We start from the raw sequence: 15,894 nt of genomic DNA on the forward strand, positions 1-15,894 counted from the left end.
TGTGCAATTAATGAAGATTGGACACCAGGCTGCTACAATTTAGACATAATGAAACCTCCCACACTAAAATGACAGGTGCTTCAGTTTCAGTGTCCAACCCCTGTATAGACCAACCACATTACCTATAGAAAAAGAGTTTTGAAAAAGATCTATTCAGTCTCTCCTGATGATTGTCTCTGATTTGAAATGAAAATGTTCTTGGCGATTCCAAGGCGATCTGTGAAGCTCCAGTTCTGGATGGTTATAGACCTGCATAGCTGCAGCTTTCCCTTACAACACTCCAAATTCAGCTCCCAGAAGGCTTTGAGAATGATCTCCTGATCCGGACCGTGCTTTAATATCCCCAGAGGTGGCAGCAAATAGCCCAATTTACTCTCCTCCAGGTACTCCAGTAACACTTGGTTGACTTGAGTGTTTTCAGATGTTAACACTGTGTAACTCTGTGAAGAGTGAGAAACTGGAGCATTTCTTTTTCATTTACCATATTTTATAGACTATAAGGTGCACCAGATTATAGAGCACACTATCAATAAAGGTCTATTTTCTGGTTTATTTTTTTATGCATAAGGTGCATATTATATTGGATTATAAGGTTTATTATGTGACACTAGTAAGGAACAGGGGTGTCGCAGTAGTTCTAAATTAGCAGGTCTCTCTGCTGGGTGGCAAGACCCGTAAAGCTAAAGTAAGTTAAGTAAACAAAACTGTAATTCGTTTGTGAAAAAAAGGAAAGTTAAACTAATCTACAAAGTAGGGTGGTGAGTAAAGGGCTTCTGTTTATTTAGAGTAAGCTTAGATTCCCAGATTTCCACTAAGGCTGGGAGCATCATTAGCATTAGCATTAGCCGCAAACTGCTAGCGGTTAGCGGCTTATTGACGCCTGATGGAGCTACTCTGAGGAACACGTTTAGTTTAAAGAATTATTGCACACTTTCTGTAAATCCTATAAACTTCATTTCACTTCTCAAATATTACTGTGTTCATCTGATACATGATATATATAATTTAACTGAAATTTCTGATTCAAACAACCAATGATTCATAAAGGAAAATCATGAAAATGATCAGAGGTACCCAAACTTCCCACGACCTCTTCTACTTCAACAGCCATGCCTTTAGAATGTGTGCAGCATGTGGTCTTGCACTGTCTTGTTGAAAAATGCATGAACGACACTATGAAATGTGATTTTAAAGGCAGCATATGTTGCTCTAAGATCTCAAAGCGCTTTTCTACATTAATGCTGCATCACAGAAGTGTTCTGACACGTCCCAGTACCATGACAGAGCCTGACTTCTGGACTTGTTGCTGATGAAACCGTGTGAAAGTCAGACTTGCGTCTTGGTTTGAGGCTCATAGCATCGATTTCTTAAAAAAAAAAGATCTATAATACACAATACAGTGTGTTTCTACTCTGTATTTAGTAGATATTGTTGGTGATTAAGGTGTAGAGTAGAGTTCTATCAGCTGTTTTTGAGTGACGGTTGTCTGAGCGATCGGAGATACGAGGGTTCAGCTTAGGCTTGTGCTTTAGACACTGCTACCAAGCCCTTGAATGTTTAATGATATTATGGGCTGTAGAGGGAGATATATGCTAATCCCTTAATTAATACATGTGTCCTGCCCCCTGGTGGATCATTCCAGAAAAAGACATACAGATTTAAAGGTGTCCTTCCTTGTTTTCATATAATACAGTAGGTCTCTCTGAGTTGTTTATGATGCTGCACATGAAACTGTTTCTCAGCCTCCCTTGTCTGCAGAAGCTAGTAAAAGAACATCCTCAGAAATACCAGTTGATCAGAGAGACGTTAGGGTGTCTATGTTAACCAGTGAGTTCATGGCCTCGCCCAACTCCAAAGTGGAGTGTACTTGGTTTACAGTTCTGTTTACAGAGCTAGTTAGCGTTAGCTGTGTTGTGTAAGTAACTGTAGGTTTAAATCGGATCTCCGGTTGATTCTGCGTTTTACTGAGACCTTAAATCAATACACTAGGGAAGCACTATTTGACAAGGCAGCACAACTCAACCGAACACCAGTCAAAGCAGGTGCCGTTTGATTTTGGATTTTATGTTATAAAGTGAACTCTGGGGCTCCGACGTGGTGAAACTGCTCAAGCAAAGTTAAACCAAGTTTAACTAAGGCTGAATCTCTGAAAACTCATTTTGTCCTTTGAGTTTTAGAGCTGTAAAACTGACTGTGGGGTGATGGGGCAGGTAGGCGTTCTCTGCTGTAGTGCTGTTAGCCAGTCACAGGCGATATATAGAGTGCATGTATGTCTTTCTTTAGAGACAGCTAATTCAGTGATCTAAAGCAGGGCTATACAGAAACACCTATTAGAGAAACAACTACTAGACTGTTTAAAATGAATGAAAAAATCACTTTGCATGTACAGTATTTACCAATAAGTATTCCTCAGGTATTAGAGTATGAGTCGTAACACTGATTAAATTATCCTGCGCAACAGAGGAAACTCATGCTCTCATTTTCCTGAGGTGGTCCTGATGAGTGCCAGTTCCATCCTACTTTCAAAGTTCTTGAAATTCTTTTTTTTTTTTTAGATTGACTGATCTTCATTTTTTTTCTTTATTTAGTTGAGTAGTTGTTGCTTCTCATAATCTGAATTAGAACATTACTCAAATATTCACTATTCACTGTATACCTGTAACTCTACCTCTTCACTACTTTACTATAACTGATGCTCTCAAACACTTTATTAGGAGACAAGAAATTCAAGTAATTAACTCTTGATGAGTTCAGCACAGCTGTTAACTGAAATTAGCCTAAATTAATTCCAGGTGACTCTACCTCATAAAGCTTTAGTATTCACTTTTATGTGAAATAATTCTTATTAAACTGCCACATGCTTTGGTTTTAAGTGATAACCGTGTCTTTTAGAGCTTGAGGAAAAAAAAAGTTTATTTATGATACCAGGCCCTAATCTCCATCCGTTCACTGCCTGTAGACTGGCTGCATCACTCCGTCTGGCAGTGCCATCCCTCTCTCCTGCATATCAGAGTGATGCGGCGGCTGTCAGTCCGGCGAACGGGCGAGTCTCCTTCAAACGGGCGAAATAAATTTTGATGAGTGACAGCGGTCCAATCACTCTCTCTAAGCCTGACGAACAGGCTCTAATCTAGCTCCCGACGCCCGGTTCCAAGCGCTTCCTCGTTTTTCTATTACCTATAAAACCTCTCAATCTGCGCCGGCGGAGAGAGCGAGAGAGCGAGCGAGCGGCGGATAAAGAGGAAGCCAAATATCATCCCGTCTCAAGGTTTATGAGCTCTGTACCCACGCCGAGCCGCTAGTTGACACAAGTGAGCTGCACTTTCCTCGCCTCTCGCCTCCCGCCTCGACTCTCGGAGTGTCTTTTGATTATCCCGAGCCGAGGGGATGCTGCAAACGCCGGGAAATAAAGCACAGCTATCTGCTCTCAAGGGTAAAGAGAGGCGTTCTAAAGTAATGAACGGATCCAGGGTGATGCATCTTCCAAAATACACGCCGTACCTCATCCCAGCGCTCCTCCAGCCCCCGTCCGAATATTTCAACCCGTCAGTACGCCCTTCCTCCACTTCCCGCGCTGAAATCGAATGTGAAAAGCGAAGTCTCGATGCTTTATCTTCATTATTCGGACACTCTCGCTTTTAAAGTGGAGTTTTTTTCAAGTTCTCTCAACTTCTCAAACCATTAGCGCTAAAACAGGCCAAGCGACGGATGAAAAAAAAAAAGAAGTTTGAGGCTTTGGTTTAACATTTACAAAAAGTACGACACTTTTCTGATGCTCTTATCCAGAGCGACAGGTGGATGGGGAATGTATAGTTTAAAGTCTTGCCCAAGAGTTTTCAACCACTTTTTCACTGCAAGTACAAAATGTTTTCTAAAGCCACATTTTGTCATTCTTCACCAGTTTAGGCTGGCCCCAGATTCTGAGTATGAGAAAATCAATGGAGTCAAATCCCAGTCTGCCAAAGTAAAGGTGGCCTTGTTACCAGTAATATATATACTATACCACCCTACATTGCTGTGGAAATTAATACTGACCTTAACTGAGGCAACAGAGACCTGGCGTCCACATGTGTGGACATCACATTTTGGGTTGCCTACACCATAACACAAAATTTTGCTCTACAAGGGCCTGGTGTCCTCCTATGAGGCCATTATACTGTCACCTTGGTAAATTTCCATCATAATTAATTAGTTGTGTTCTACCAAAATTAAAAAAACTAAAGTCCTCATATCACATTTTTTTTCCTCAGAAACTACATAATTAAAGAAAGATAATTCTTTGTTTTTACACTTATAACTTTAAGGCTGTTTGCAGATTCTGATTCTGGTGGGCTTCTTGATAAATATACTATACCACAATACAGTGCTGTGAAAACACCTTTTAATATCCTTTTAATATCAGAAAAAGATAACCTAAATATAAAAGGCAGATTTTAAATGATAATTTCATGTGGAGGAATTTAGTTCCACTCTTCTTTACAAAATTGTTTTAATTCAGACACATTGGAGGATTTTCCAGCATAAAAGTCCTGTTTAAGATCATCTACAGCATCTCAATCTATAGACTTTAACTAGATCCTCCAAAACCTTCATTTAGTTTTATTTTTAATCCATTCAGAGCTGAACTTTTTGTTTGTGTGCTTTGGGTCATTGTCCTGCTGCAGAACCCAAGTACTCCTTGAGGTCAGTAAGGAACAGATGGTTGGATTCTGATTCTCCTTCAGGATTTTCTGATAAACAGCAGAATTCCTGCTTCCATCTATTACAGCTAGTTATCCAGCAGCTCCAGATCATCACACTAATCACACTAATCACACTACCACCACCATGTTTTACTACGTTCAGTATGATTCAGTTCTTTTTCTGAAATTATGTTTTATAGTTTTACACCAAATGTAAAACTATAAATGTTGTTCTGGGTTCTTTTGGGATCTCCTGGATGAGTTGTTCATGCCCTTTTGGAGTAATTTCTTTAGGTCGGCCGGTCACTCCTGGGAAGGTTCACCAGTGTTCCATTCATGTTTTTTCTCCAAACTTAAAAAAAATACTTTATAACCTTTTCCAGACTGTTCATGTTTTTTAGACAGGTTATGGCACAGTGGGATTATCAGGTGGGTACCATATGCCCCCTCCCAGCTCGCCCCCACAGACCTGCTGTTCCTCTGAGGATGGTCCAGATCACATGGTGCTAATTGATGAGGTGTTTTTCTTTTTTTTTAACCGTCAGTATCACAGTCAGACCTGTGAGGAGTCCTGTGTTAATTTTCCGAGCTGCTGCCTGAGATAAACCCGACGTTCCATCAACCCTGAGTTAACCTGACGCCAAGTTCTGTTCAGGACCAGCAGATACCTGAAGGACATAGAAACAAACTCCTACCCCAGTTCTGAATCCATCTCCTGCAGTGCTGTATCTCAGAATCAATTCTGTAAGAACTCTATAATGCTCTATAATGTTCATATGATCCGCACGCTCATTCTGACAGACTGTAATACACTACAGGAAGTGTAGGGGGTGCTTTATAATGCTCTATAATGTCCATATGATCCACACACTCATTCTGATAGACTGTAATACACTACATAAAGCGTAGTTGGCTCTCTATAATGCTGTATAATGTTCATATGATCCACACACTCATTCTTAAACACTGTAATACACTACAGGAAGTGTAGGGGTGCTCTATAATGCTCTATAATGTTCATATGATCTACACACTTATTCTGACAGACTGTAATACACTACAGGAAGCGTAGGGGGTGCCCTATAATGCTCTATAATGTTCATATTATCCACACAATCAATCTGACAGACTGTAATACAATACAGGAAGCGTAGGGGGTGCTCTATAATGCTCTATAATGTTTATATGATCCACACGCTCATTCTAAAAGACTGTAATACACTACAGGAAGTGTAGGGGGTGCTCTATAATGCTCTATAATGTTCATATGATCCACACGCTCATTCTTACCGATTGTAATACACTACAGGAAGCGTAGTTGGCTCTCTATAATGCTGTATAATGTTTATATGATCCATACACTTATTCTGACAGACTGTAATACTCTACAGGAAGTGTAAGGGGCGCTCTATAATGCTGTATAATGTCCATATTATCCACATGCTCATTCTGTCAGACTGTAATACACCACAGCAAGAGTAGGGAGTGCTCTATAATGCTCTATAATGTTCATATGTTCCACACGCTCATTCTGACAGACTGTAATACAATACAGGAAGCATAAGGGGTGCTCTATAATGTTAATTTGATCCACACACTCAGTCTTATATGATTTTTATCCAGTATGTATACACATTGTGTTGTTCTTACATTGCAATAACTGATACTCTGATGGTAATAATAGGGATAATTTTATTTCAGTAATAATCTGGAGTGCTTTTTAGTCTTTACAATCTAATATAATACTAGTGAAGCGATTTTTAATCCAGTATGAATCTGAATTGGGAGAAGTTTCTACAGTATGAAGGCAAAAACTGTGCAATTCATTTAATCCAGTATGAATCTGCAGTGTGTGTGTGTAGATTGTATGCTCTTAGAATAATAAACTGGAAAATGAAATTTATCCAGTATGAATCTGCCTGTGTCTAGTTTTAACAATATGGTGGTTAAAAAAAAAAAAAAAAAAAAAAAAATATATATATATATATATATATATATATATATATATATATATATATATATATATATATTATGATTTTAATCCAGTATGAATATGGCATGTGTAGTTTATACCAAAATTATAATCCAGTACACAACTGCATTGTGTCTCGTTTCTACAATCAGTTTGTGAAGTTTTTACAGTTTGACAGAATTAAGTTAAATTCAATGTATCCAGTATGAATCCGCATTGTGTGTAGTTCTTCATAATTGTAAATAATTTTAATTCAGTATAGACGACACTGATACATTATTAAATGCCATAAATTCCATGACCCTGCTAGCACTTTTAAACATATTGTTTTAAAATAAAATGTATTCGGTATGAATGTTGAGTGCATGTGTAGTTTTTTTACAGTCTTACAGACAGTAATGTTTTTTTATTAATAACTCTACAATCCAGTATGAATCAGCATAATCTCTACAGTATATCTCATATGGTATAAAATATTATAATTATTATTCAATACTATGAATGACATTACCCAGACTCCTCTATAAAAAGAAATCCAGCATGTTCTGATCTGAACAGTTTCTGGTTATATAAGATCTGGAGGAAGCAGGATGGTTTCGGGTCCGGTGCCCGTAAGTGCTGCATTGCCGTGTGGTCTGAACCCCTCTGCTCTGTGACTCCAGCACCGCCGTCTGGGCTCTTAATGAGGCCGGGCGTCTGCTGCCGAGTCCCCGTGGCTTTCTCTCAGCTCTGGGATGAGTGTGTGCTGTCGTCCTTCTGACTTTGAGGATTTTGAGATTTCTGTCTGTTCTGTGTGGAGAGATTTAGAGGACTTTAGTGAGGAACAATCTAACAGAGGTACTGTGTTTCTCACACTACAAGCTGCACTCAAAATACTTTAATTTTCCCAAAATTCATCAGAGATCCTTATAATCTGTTGTTCCTTATGTATGAATTCTACCAGTCAGGTATTAAGGAGCAGTAAAGTCACTCTGCTGAAGTACAGAGTTATACAGGAGTTTCAGTTTAGTTCTCCAGCACTAAGGCTGGAGCAGTATTAGCATTAGCCGCTAACCATGCTAAGCGCTAGCTCTTTCACCGTTCAGAGGTGAGTATATCAGGCTGTACTCTGCTGCTAACTATGGGTAGCACGGCTAGGGTAGTATTAGCATTAGCCACTAACCACACTAAGCGTTAGCTCTTTCGGCAGTGGCGTGCACAGACATTTTGGGGGGCAAGTGCTCGGGGGTGGGGGGCTTGGTGGTTGCGTGCAGGTTGTCTTCATTTGTCGACGGGGGTGTGGGGTGGGGGGGTGTGGTGGTGTTGGCGTGCACAGGTCTTAATCAGTTGTCGACAGGGGGGAGGGGATTGGTGCGCGCAGTTCTTATTCAGTTGTTGAGGGCACTTTCAGTTTCAAAAGGGCACAGAGTTGATATCTATGTGTGCATGCCACTGTCTTTCGGCATTCAGAGGCAAGTATATCAGACTGTAGTGTGCTGCTAACTACGGTTAGCACTGCTGGGGCAGCATTAGCATTAGAATGGTTACCTTCTCTCGTTCAGCTCCCTGGTTCACAGATGAGCTAAGGAAGATGAAGGCAGCTGGCCGTGCCCTTGAGCGGCGTTACAAAGCTTCGGGCCTCACTGTTCACAAGGCAGCATGTCGGCAACACCAAAAACTCTACTCGAAGTCCATTACAAAAGTATGGCCACAGTTTTATGGAAACATCATCACAAACAGTCTGGGAAATTCCAAGCAGTTATTTTCAACAGTGAACAATCTCCTAAAACCAAAAGCCCTTTCACCCACTGTGCTCTTACCCTGCTAATTGAACCTTCACACTCTGCTCTTACTGGTGCAATAATGTGCAATTGATGAAGATTGAACACCAGGCTGCTCCAATTTAGCCATGATGAAACCTCCCACACTAAAATGATGACAGGTGTTTCAGTTTCATTGTCCAACCTCTGTAGATTCAATACCTGGCAAGGAAACAATGGAAACAGGGTGGTATTTATACAAGACAGACCAGATGTGTGGAATCAGAAGCTCGGAGAGAGTGAACTGCATAGATTCACATAATCAGCAGGGTCAGGGAAGTGCGGCTTTTAGAGAGCATGCATTTACATTCGCGTTCAATGCTGGACACCCTACAGATGTTCACTGCAGCATTCTGTAGCTTCCATAGGGCATGCCAAAAGTCATGGGACACGGGACATAAAGACTTATAGACTACTTTGTTCATTACATTTATGTAGAAAATGGTCTTTTTACGCCTGAAACCACCACATAAAGCCCTCAGATCAGCTGGCATACAGTACTAACAGCATGGCCAGACTATTCCCACCCACTGACTGGCTTGACTGGTTTGGCGACTGGTTTTGTCAACCCTGCTGGAAGGACAGCAGTGCAGTTTTACTGTCTGAACTGGTTTTATGTCCTTTTTGATTAGCTTTTTGAATGGAGGGTCTTCTGGGGGGGATTTGAGAGACACATGGCAACCCTGTTGGAAGGGCATTTGGTGACACCAATCTGCTCCATGTCATGAACTCAAATGAACCTCAGATCTGGAGCGACGCTCACCCACAGGCTGTGAGATGTAATGGGGAAATGTTTCAAGGGCAAATCTGAGCCAATAAGGGTTTATTATTGTAAATGAATTTGATTGAATCGGGCCGCGCTGGTTTATGAAGATGTATTTGGTTTGGAGTGCTGTGAATAATTTAGTATTGCAATCTATCAGCTGATATAAATACGCTTTTAGGCGTATTGATGATGATGAAGGGGGTGTAGAGGGGTTATGAGCTTTTATAAAAGTGGTAATTAATCGAACTGCAGTGCCTGAAGGAGTTTAGCCTTATGAACTGGGTGGGCGGTTGATTGCTCACTCTGCAGTCCCACTCTTATTCACTCTTACTGCTAAAATAAGTGAAAAATCTGGCCTTTTTAGCTTCGGTCTGCAAATATGTTCTTTTCTAACAACTGCAAGTACTTTAGGTTTTATAGAACATGAGAAAAACTCTCACTTTTCCCATTTTGTTGAAGTTTACCTACACAGAAATCCCATTTAATGTTTATTTTTTCCCTATAATTATAAATGAATAGTGAAGTGATCCACTTTATAAAGGAACACATAAGGAATCATGTAGTAACTTAAAAAAGTGTTAACTCTGAGGAACTTATCCTGTGCAACAGAGGAAACTCTTGCTCTTTCTTTCCTAGGGAGGCCCTGATGAGTGCCAGTTTCATCATAACGTTTTTTAAAAGTCTTTGCTTTGACTGCACTCAGGAATACTTGAATGACCTTAATTTCTTAAAGGATTTTTTCTGTTCTAAGCTGAATATATCTCGCCATTATATGGATTTAAACATGACTTATTCTGGTGTGTTTAACACTTTTTTTATTTAGTAAATAATTCCAATCAACCGTCGACTTCTTAGTGTGTTATAATCCAGTGATGGAAAAATACAAAACTGCTGTTTTCTGCCTGTAAAGCACATAAAAGAAGAGTCTAATACGCTAATATAAAGTCCAGTTAAATCCAATTAACGCAAATATTTGTTGTTTTTTTATGTCCATACAGTAATACTGTAGAATCCTGTGTTTTAACATTTTTATTTTACATTTGATATTGACCTTTTTCTGTCACAAACCATTCCTACACATTAAAATATAATTAATCACATAAAATTTGCAAAAATTTGCTCTTATTATTTTGTCTTGTTGGTTTTAAAGTGCTGCCGTATTTTTTTTCCCAGCGAAGTGGGCGGAGCTAAGCTACTGTTCAATTGGCTTGTAAACTTATTATTATTGGCTGGTTGATGCTCTATTCTGATGGACAAGAGTTAGTCTCAATTAGGTTTATGTGCAAAACAACATTAAAAAAAAGGAAGTACGTGAAGTCCATTGTAACGGACGCAGGGTTTGAAAGGGTTAATATATGTATTCTGCTTATTTTAAGGTTTGAGAAGGGATTTGGGTATGAATCAGGTGCCTACTATACATGTATATCGTCGCTGTCCAGTGTAAAACACTTATCTCCATTTTTGTCGATTTGTAGTTTACTACATAATTTAAACAAACTGTCCCTTACACTGCGCCAAAATTTCTTGATGAACGGACCAATAGAAACTCTTTAAAATGACCTGAAATAAACTCTTTTTACAATTGACTTCTATTGAAAGTTTCCAAGGTATTTTCTCTCTCCTGTAAAGTTGCTGTTTTGGAGATAAGTGTTTTTCATTGGACAGTGACGAGATACAGTCCCCTCCTTGTGAGACAAATCCTTTTATTTCTTTATTTCTTTATTTCTCTGAGATGAAAGATCAACATTTCAGCTTTCATTTCCAGGTATTTAAATTTATTTTTAAATTATTGGAAGTAACTGCATCATATCTTTCATTCACTGACGTCACTAACCTTCTGCATTCTTCTTCTGTGACGCTTTTCCAGGCTGCAGTGGGTTTTGGGTCATTATCTTCCTGCACGATGAAGCTGATGATGATGATCTCCCGATAAGTTTGGTTCCATCTTTCTTTAAATTTACAGACCAAATGTTTCTGTAGACTTCTGAATTCCTTAAACATCAACTAAGATTAATGAACACGACCCAGAATGAGCCGTGCAAGCTTAAGCCATGGCACTACCTCCACTGTGTTTCACAGATGAGCTGGTCTGTTTGAGATCAAATGAGCTCCAGACGTTAGTCTTTCCATCACACAGATGGATTCGTCTTTGATTAATCAGTCCACAGGCTTTAGTCTCTGAACTTCTTGGTAAATTCCAGCCTGGTCTTTCTATTCTTCTTGCTGATTAGTGGTACTTCTGTTCATGAAGTCTTTTTTTCTGTGAACAGTAGATAGCGATTCCTTCACTCCTGCCCTCTGGAGGTTGTAGCTAACAGTTGATTTAGCGTCTCTCTTTACAGAACTCAGAATGTTTCTTTCATCAACTGCTGTGGTTTTCCTTGGTCTGCCACCTGTTCATCACCCGGTACTTAGTACACCAGTGACGACTTTCTTCTTCAGGACATTACAAATGAGTGTACTGGCTATGACTAATATTTTCCATCTTCTCTCAGCTTCACAGTATAACTACGTATAAATGCTCAGTCTGCACAGATAAAACTCAAATCTGAAAGTGAGTGCTGTTTCTTAATTCAATAATTAATGTATCAGGACACACCTGGGCAATAAAACACACCTGATGGTTATCTGTTCCAATCCTTTTGCTCATACGAAAATTGGGTGCATTTAGACAGATGTATAAATACCTAGAAATAAAAGCTGAAATGTTGATATTTTGCCTAATATTCAATTTTTTATTGAAGACTTTTAGAGGAGACTGTATATAACCGTAAATAAAATATCATATGCAACATACACTGGCATGGGACAGGAACTATAATTCTCTCTCCATTGACTTATAAAGCTAAATAACGCTGCACTGACCAGCAGTGTCTCTTTACATGGACACTTCTAGCCAGACACCACCAGTCACCATCCACTGTGGGTGATAATTCCTTTAATAATGTATTCCCAATGCAACTTCTCAAAGCCAGAAGCATTTATTAGAAAAGGTATCCACAAACATTTGGACTAATCCTCAATAAATGCTAAATACAGCATGGTGTTGGTGTTTCTCCAGTGTGTAGGAGCAGCAGTGGGTGTGAATATTAAAGAAATCGGAGTTTGCCAGGCTGTGACCTCACTCCACTGATTTGGCATTCAGGAACAGTGCAGTGTCTCAGGCTCAAGCTGTGATCTGGAGCTCAGAGCAGCGGAAATCCACCGTGCGGACTCTAACTCTGACTCTGACTTCTGTTTCTGATGAGTCAGAGTGAACAGAATTACACTGGATAAGCAACCGCTAGGTGACACTGAACATTATTCTATTGTTTATATAGAACTATATATTCAGGGAAGTTTCTTAGACAGGGATTAGGCCTAGTCTTGGACTCCAATGAAGGTTTTCTATTGAAATATACAGTAAATGTAAAATATAGTATAGGACTAGGCTTAATCCCTGTCCAGAAAACTACCCAAACTGACATACTGTGTAATCCTGATTGAATGTGAAATGTTTATAAAGAGGTTTTAAAGGAATGGTTCATACAACAATTGAGTCAGTGACTCAGAATTGTATGTGGTTTGTCCTTAACTGACTTGAGAGTCAATTTGGATCCATCCATAACTGGCTTGAAACTAAAGTTGAACCCATTTTTAAGTGACTTGTGACTCAACTTGAATCCATCCTTTAACTGACTCGAGACTCATTTTGGACCCACCTTTAACTGACTTGAGACTGAATTAGAATCCATCCTTTAACTAACTTAAGACTCAGTTTGGACCCACATTTAACTGACTTGAGACTCAGCTTAGATCCATCTTCAAGTGACTTAAAATTAAACTTGAATCCATCCATAACTGGCTTAAGACTGAACTTGTACCCATCTTTAACAGATTTGAGATGCAACTTGGATCCATCCTTTACTGACTTAAGACCCAATTTGAATTTACCATTTTCTGACCTGAGGTCTCAGCTCGGACCCATCTCTAACTGACCTGAGACTCCATTTTCATTTACCCTTTAGTGACCTTGAGGTCTCAATCTTTAAGTGACTTGAGACTCAACTTGGATCCATCATTAACTGACCCGAGACCCAATTTGGATTCATCTTTAAGTGACTTGGAAATCTAGTTGGTTCCATCCTGAACTGGCTTAAGACTGAAGTTAGATCCATCTTAGTGACTTGAGACTCAATTTGGATCTATCCTTAACTGGCTTGAGACTGAAGTTGGACCCACCTTTAAGTGACTTGGAAATCAACTTGAACCCATCCTTAACTGGCTTGAGACTCAATTTAGATCCACCTTTAACTGAGTTAAAAGACTCAACTTGCACCTACATTTACTCGATATTAAACTCACTTTAGATCTACCCCTAACTGGCTTGAGACCCAATTTAAATTGACCCTTTTCTGACCTCAGGTCTCAATTTGGACTAATTTTTAAGTGACTTGAGACTCAATTTGGATCCATACTTAACTTGCTTGAGACTCAAACTGGATTAATCCTTTAGTGACCTGAAACTCAACTTGGACCACCTTTAAGTGACCTGGAAATCGGCTCAGCCAACAAAAACACAGGGTGGATTTTTCTGGACTTTGACTATCCACCTCTGTGTGTGAGTAACTATAGGTTTAAATAGGATCTCCGGTGGATTTGGTGTTTTATAGAGACTCTAAGACTTGGTCAGTGGCTGAACTGCACTTAGTACATGTTGTAAAGTAACATATGGCATTGCAAAGGCTGTTATTAGTGTAAAAATGTATTTTTAAATGTTTCTAACATTCTTTCATGTCCGTCTTGCTGGTGCCTCAGTGCTGTTAGCCAGTCAGAGGCGATATATTTGCATGTATAAATATTCATGTATAAGAGCCAAAATCCTAGCGAAGTCAGTTAAGGATGGGTCCAAGTTGAGTCTCAAGTAACTTAACCCAACTTGTATCTTTTCTCAGGAACACTGAGAGAGCACAATGGCCTTGCTCTCTCTGGGTGAGTACAGTAGTTGCTGCTCTTTCCCCATTTATCACTCCTAGGGTGATGTGGATCAGCACAAGGCTGCATCTGTGAGCTGATGTATAGGAACCGAGTCGCTGCGCTTTTCTCCACATGTTGGAGCTGTGATGCTACTTGGCAAAGTTCAAAAAGAGGCGGAGTCTGACTTCACATGTGTCAGAGGAGGCATGTGCTAGTTGTCTTCACCCTTCTGGTGTGTTGGGGCGTCACTAGTGATGGGAAGAGTCTTAACGAGTGGGTTGGGTAATTGGCTTTGTAAATTGGGGAGAAAATGGGATAAAAATTAGAAATAAAACAACACAAAACTGACGAAATAAGCAGAGTTTTAACTCATTAACTCAATTGAAGCGCAGTTGAAAGGCCTGCGACACAAAGCACTGTTAGCTGTTTGAAATCCAAACTCCATACACTTCTAACTCAAATGCCATTGGCTTTCATGCCCCTTTTTGAAATCTCAATCAAATGTCACCCAGAAGGAGGCCTCGCCAAAAGCCCTTAATCAGATTACAGCCATCTGCTGCTCGCTGATTAATCTTAATGTTATTGACACCACAGATCTCCTTCTCCCAATATTTAAATTTCATCGTGTTTTGTTTTTTTGTTATTTTATCGGAAGTTGGATTAGAAGGTTGTAGAAGGTCCTTTAAGGCGGTTTCATGCGTGCGTTGTTTGAGGGCGGCGATAAAGAGCGTAATTCAGGCGAAAGGAATCTTGTGTAATGTCAGCGAGTCCTTTCAGGAGAAAAGGCAATTAACATTTAAAATGGCAAATAGCATTAAAATTAACAAACAATTAATTTTGCAAATCTCCGAGGCCCGGGGGGAGCCAGAAGTGTCACCTGCCTCTTCTTATTTTTAGAGTCGGGCTCGCTCGGCGGAGTGTGTTTTAATTGTTTTATTAATTCAGAGTGGCTCTTTATTGTGTTAAAAGTACTGTATTCTCCCACGTGGCCATGGCCAGGAAAGTGAGGCGGATGTGAAGCGTGCAGTTTTTAGATGTTTAGAAGTGCTGCTCTGAGGGCAGCCTAATTAATGACACCAGTTTCGCTCTAAAATCGTAATTTCCTTCGCTATAGAAACTCTAGAAACTCTAAATGGGGTCCCACAAGGCTGTACACTAGGGTCTATTCTGTTGTGGCTCATATACAGTATTAATAAATCTGCTGACTAACTGAAAACCACTGAGTGCATTTCTGTGCTGATGCCAAATGATTTATTCTGTGCAGTATAACCACACTGTGCACTACACAGCTTGATTTAGGGCGTGTCAGTGTATCTTTGCTATCGTAACGACGGGAAAAGTACACCTTGCACGGCTTTGCTGCGTTAAATGTACTGTATTCTCCCATGTGGCCGTCGCCAGGAAAGTAAGATGAATGTGAAGCTTAGAGCTTTCAGATTTTCTCAAACCATAATTTCCTTTCCTGTAGAAACTTTAGAAACTATAAATGGGGTCCCACAAGGCTGTACACTAGGGCCTATTCTGTTGTGGCTCATATACAGTATTAATAAATCTGCTGACTAATTGAAAACCACTGAGTGCATTTCTGTGCTGATGCCAAATGATTGATTCTGTGCAGTATAACCACACTGTGCACTACACAGCTTGATTTAGGGCGTGTCAGTGTATCTTTGCTATCGTAACGACGGGAAAAGTACACCTTGCACGGCTTTACTGCGT

The sequence above is a fragment of the Astyanax mexicanus genome, chromosome 1 (assembly GCF_023375975.1).
Source record: "Astyanax mexicanus isolate ESR-SI-001 chromosome 1, AstMex3_surface, whole genome shotgun sequence".
Classification (NCBI taxonomy): domain Eukaryota; kingdom Metazoa; phylum Chordata; class Actinopteri; order Characiformes; family Acestrorhamphidae; genus Astyanax; species Astyanax mexicanus.